The 5791-nt window shown below is 43.4% G+C and overlaps 1 protein-coding gene across 2 annotated transcripts in view; it reads left to right on the top strand.

The window, feature by feature from the left end:
* The first annotated feature begins 3130 nt into the window (after positions 1-3130).
* The window catches only part of bcl9l (bcl9 like), a 30184-nt gene continuing 27523 nt past the window's right edge, over positions 3131-5791 (top strand). For both annotated transcript variants that reach the window (XM_008289769.1, XM_008289766.1), the window contains exon 1: positions 3131-3568. The gene's annotated coding sequence lies outside the window, so the exon portion shown is untranslated. The remainder of the gene's footprint in view (positions 3569-5791) is intronic.

The raw sequence follows: 5791 nt of genomic DNA, 5'->3' as shown, positions 1-5791 counted from the left end.
ACACTGTAAACACACAAACAGGCCGTTTATCAGTGTCAGCCACTCGTGCAGGATTGTTCTGTTGCTCAAGTTGAGCCTTTTCTACTTGAAACGTTTAGAATTACACTAATAAAATGTTGTTTAATTACAATATACTGCATGCACACACAGCCGCAGAGCCTTATCTGCAACAGCAAATATCATTATTATACAATTCCAACATGTATCTTGAGTGCAAACACATGTATTGCATAAAGAATAGTTTAATTTATGCCAATTTTGTATGAGAAACAACCTGTGTGATGTTTTTGCACACGAACAAATGCCTCAGAGCTTTTTCTGTTGAGTCTTTTGAGTTGATAATGTTGTTTAATTGCAACATATGGTACACTTGCATAGCTTCAGAGTCTTATCTGCAACACCAAATATCATTATTATACAATTCCAACGTGTATTTTGAGTACAAATGTATGTTTTGCATAAAGAACAGTTTACCTGTGACACCTTTGCACAAAAGCAAATGCCTCAGAGCTCTTTCTGTTGAGTCTCTTGAGTTGATAATGTTGTTTAATTACAACATCCTGTGTGCATACGTCGCCGCAGAGCCTCGTCTGCAACACCTAATGTCATTATATATCATTATTATCCGATTTCAACATGCATCTTGAGTGTAAACACATGTACTGCATTAGGAATAGTTTCATTTATGCAAATTCTGCACGAGAAACAACCTGTGTGACGCTTTTGAGCAAGAACAAAGCGTCAGAGCTCTTTCCGTCGAGCCTTTTGAGCACATGTTGTTCTCAGATGTACTCTGTCTCCACTTTGAAAGAGACTGTAGGTGAGGGACTTGACTTCCTGCATTGCTACACACAATGGCAGGGGTAGTGTTTGTCACCACGGAAACCATTAGTTTCTTGGCAACATTCATATCATCTCCGGCTGGCTCCAAAATCGAATATCTAATGATGGGATTCCGGCAGTCGACTGAAACAAGAACGTTAGAGAGCAAAGCGCCGGTAAAAGGAAAAAAAAAAAAGTCTTTGTCGGTGCAAAATGACACACAGGTGAGAGTTGGAAATAATGAGGAACAGAGAAGTTGTGCTTCGTCTGAAGGGTCTGCACGGACTTCTAGCAGCTGCAGGCAGATGCGTTATGCAAAACCAGACAATAAAAATCAATGATGAGCATCAGCGTCTTCATAAATGTCAACCTGTTTAAGTCAAATAACATTCCCGGCATGCAGCAGCAGCAGCAGCCAAGCCACAAGTTGTTTACCCATATTAGTGATTCACCCACTCAGACTGACCTGTGCGCCTCCCAAACTGATGCCTTTTTTAATTAGTCATTTGTAAGTAACTGCTCAGCCTTTGGAGAGTGATCCTCCCAGCCACTAGACGCTCAGCGCATCAAGCCACTACATCGGAGGATCCGCACCGTTGTCATCGTTATTACCGTCATTTATCTTTCCAAATCTCTTTATTTGTGTGCAACGTTACGGCAGGTTCCCCGTTAAATACATCTGCCTGCTTATTTTTCTCCGTAGCGCCATCGCATTCCCTAAGGGTAAACCAATTTACATTCTTGTTTTGCTCTTCAGATCCATGCCAGTTTCCATGACAACATAGTTTCACTTTCTCATCCCCTCTGTCTCACTCTATCTGTCTCTCTCGCTCTCCTGTTCTCTCATTTCCCACTGCTCCTTTTCTTATGTTCTCTTGACCTTCCTCCAATGTTTCATTTTCTTCCTCTCCAAATACCGGGGTCCAGATTCCTCCTCTCCTCTCATTTCCTCACCTAATTGAGCTCATTCCTCTGCTTGCCATAAACCAGCGGAGGATAATGGAGTCAGATAAAGCAGATCTCAGAGGAGAGAGAGAGGGGGGGGAGATGAAATTCACAGCATCTTTTTTTTTTGTGCTTTTCCATCATAGTATACAAAAGCAGCTGTTTTATTCACTATTTAATATCTCTGGGCTGCTCTGTTTGGCCTCGAGCCTTAAAAATTACAGAATCAAAATCAACGTGCAGCAGAGTGTTCTTTCAACAATGAGAATAAGAACAAGATGCCTCGTTTGAATAACCATACATTTCCTCATCTTTTAATTTAGTCATTTAAACAAACATTTACCCAAAAAAAAAAAATTAAAAATCACCCTGGATCCAGCCTGAGCTCATTTCCATTCTGATTTGGCGTATAATGACAGAATGATGTGGAGCGCGCACATCTCCACCAAATGGCATAATTAAAAATCTCAAAGCTATTTAATCACTCGGTGATTAAAAATGTCTGCTGCCAACAGGTGTGATGGGGGCTTCTCGGGCTGATTAATGCCGGTACTTTCTGTTCTTGTCTGGGGAAGGAGAAGGTCAAGAAGAAGGCGGTCAGTCCTCCGGCGCAACATGGACCAGTCTGCAGAGATCTGGTCGGGTCACCTTTTCTTTTTTGGTGATTATTTTTCACAGACTCAGTGCAGATTTGTGTTTTACTTCTCTTTCCAACTCTTTGTCTTATTATTCAACCAAGTCTACTTTTTTAGCAGCTAAATCCTAAATTAGAGATTGCAGGATAATCTGCTCAAGGAGTGTGCATGATGTGTCTTGTGATTAGGGAAGACGTAGGTGTTTTATGTTGTGTTTTTGACTGAGATAGCAGGAATTGCTGGAATAAATCACTTTTTTTTTTTTTAAATCATTAAAAAAAAAAGAAAATTAGTGTGCATATTTGCAAGAAATGTCTTTAGGTTCAACTGAGGGAACCCACTTGTTCTGCTACCCAGACCACTAGAGGGAGCATTTAATCTGAAAAAAAAAAAAAAAGAAGAACAGAGCAGGTTTAGCAGTGCAACAACTGGATCTTCACTCTGAGGAACTTTATAATGCTTAAACCAGAGATAAAGTGAGCTCCTTTGGGCTGCTTGATTGAAATCACAGTGGTTTAATTTATACACGCTGGCTTCTATTAGAAATATAATCTGATATGGGATTTTTTTTTTATTAAACCAAAAAATAAAAATAAATAAAAAACACTTGATTGTTTAATTGATTTATTGATTGCCTGCGTTTTGATAAATTTAATTCAAGGCTGCTGGTATTATTATTATTTGTAAACAAAAATAATTATTATTCATAGTAATAATAATAATAATGATAATAAAAAAAAAAGAACAAGTCCAGAAGTCCGGTGTGACATCTCGGCACAGTGACATACGGATGCCCGTGTGGCCACACTAATTATTGTCAGCGGCTGGGAGTGATATGGACTCGCAGAGAAATGCAACGTCCTGCCCTTCTACATCTTGAATAGTGGGAGTCATGAACCGCTGCAAGGTGACGCGTCCTCTGATTTCGAGCGAAACTTCCACCTAGACACGCCGCGTTATTTACCACCATCCGAAGCTCCGTCGGGCTCTCCTTTATTCCACCAAACGACGGGACCATCTTGCGCAGTGGTACGGGGAGAGAGGAGCAAGCGGTGGCGGCGGCGGCGGCGGCGGCAGCGGCGGCGGCAGGCAGCGGCGGCCACTCCGGGGAATGTCGACTGGCCGTCAGTCCTGACATCGGCCTCTTCTGATCTCCGCCAAATGGGGTAGAGTACATTTCCAAACACTGTCGCTGCCCGGAGAGCCTGCTAGCTGTGCGCACATTTTTTCCGAGCTCGTAACTTTCCCCCCACCACCACCACCACCACCACCACCGCCAACCACCAACAAACCTCCTCTCCTTGTGTTTATTTATTTATTTATTTTTAGGAAGTCTGCGGGGTCGCTAGCAAGCCAATAACAAAGTTCAAATCCCATTAGCTAGCACTGGTTCGCCTGCAGATGTGTGGTGCTGCTACGGCGACGTCAGCTTACAAGCGAGCAGGCTAGCGCAGACACGGATTAGCATGCTAAAGTTAGCACCCGGCTGGCTGGCTGGCGCAGCAAGTCTCCGCTCATGAGCGCCAGCCGGGGTTCACATCAGGGGCATGTGTCCTTAAATTCTCCTAACGAGAATGCGGTGCTTGTTTTGTTTTTTCTTTCTTTCTTTCTGTCTTTCCCTCTCTTCCCCCCCCTTCTCCACCTCCTCAACTTCACTGTTTTCACCGTCGTCGCTCGTTGTGGGTAAATCCAGATGTGTACATGAGCGATATTAGCCTGTCAGCTAGCTAATCTGACACACGCAGCCCGAGCAGCCGTTTGAATGGCTTTTTGTGCTAAACGGCTAAACCGTGTTACAGGAGGAGGGGAGGAGGGGGTGACAGGCTGCGTAACGATACCTGTCACCGACAACACGCACTCGGCGCGGGCGTGAGGACACCTGGAGCCGCTAACAGCACCGCTGCTACCAGCAGCTCAGCACTGCTACATGTGATGGGGGTTCATCTGATGTGCACAAACCTTTTCAAAGAGTTCACTTTGCCCACACGCATGCTGGCTCTGCTGGGATTCTCTGGTTGCTGCACTGCTCACACACTGTCATGTCAGAGCTGCTTGTGCAAAGTGATTGTTTCAGTTTTGTTCTTGGACCCTGCTGCTCCAGCCTGTTGAATATAGTGGGATAATGCTGCACTTAAACAGAGTTACATGCAGCTTTATTAAATTTTTTTTTTACTGCTTTTGTTGCACAGCCTTTTTTGTGTATTTGTGTGTGTGTGTGTGTGTGTGTGTGCACAGGCGCCTCATGCTGTAAGTGTGTGTGTGTATCTACAATGTCCTGGTGAGCTATATATAGCGCCTAACAGAGTTTGCAACTTGATCCGAATTGTCTTTCAGGGCTACAGTAACACTGTGTGTTCCTTTCCACTGGAAGCGAAATGTCTTTCTAAGCTCTGAGCATCTTTCGCTTTCCAGACTTGTCACAGAGCACAGCCTACCTGTTAGGCCTGCGTTTTGTCCTTTGGGACTCTTCCTGTAAATGAGGCCGCAGCGGTTAATGATGGAAACTTTGTGCAAGACTGTTGATCTGGAATGTCAAATATTGTTATTTTCATTCGCTTCTCAGCTCCTGAGAAACTCTGTGGATGTTTTTAGTTGCTGTGCACACTTTAGTGCAGAAAGCGGGTCACAGAAGTGGTGATGGAGCGGTTTACCTGCAACAATAAGAAGGTTAATGTACAGCAATGCAAAATGTAAGCATTCATGTATTGATCGACATATTCCAGGTGTGAATGAAAAGTCTGTTTTCCACCTCTCCACACTTGTTTCAAAGCCCAGCCTACCTGTAGGCCTTTGATCTGTGTGCTTTGTCATCAGGGACGCCTCCTTTCAAACGAGGCTGTTGTGGTTAGTGATGGAAACTTTGTGCAAGACTCCTAATCTAGTGCGTCAGATATTATTATTTTCATTCAGTTCTCAGCAGACGTTGAAGTAGTTGTGCACACTTTTGTACAGAAAACAGTTCACAGAAGTGGCGATGAAGTAAAAGTCCTGTAACAATAAGCAGGTTAATTAATGTGTAATTGCTGTAATATTACAGCACAGCAACATACAAGCGTGCATGTATCGATCGACATATTCCAGGCATGAATGGAAAGTCTATTGTCCTCTTTGTGTGCTTTAAACACTTGTTTCAAAGCCCGGCCTACCTGTAGGCCTTTGTTCAAGCCTTTGAATGTGTTTCGTCATTAGGGACCTCCATTGTAAATGAAGCTGTTGTGGTTCATGATGGAAACTTTGTGCACAACGACTAATCAAATATTATTCTCATTCACGTCTCAGCTCGTGGACATTTTAGTCACTGTGCACACTTCAGTGCAGAAAACGGGTCACAGACGTGGTGATGAAGCAGTTTACCTGCAGCAATAAGAAGGTTCATGTACGTGTAAGTG

Source organism: Stegastes partitus, unplaced genomic scaffold (assembly GCF_000690725.1).
Source record: "Stegastes partitus isolate 25-593 unplaced genomic scaffold, Stegastes_partitus-1.0.2 Scaffold635, whole genome shotgun sequence".
Lineage (NCBI taxonomy): Eukaryota > Metazoa > Chordata > Actinopteri > Pomacentridae > Stegastes > Stegastes partitus.
The sequence above is the reverse complement of the archived record's forward strand: the minus strand, read 5'-3'. Positions and strand labels throughout refer to the sequence as shown.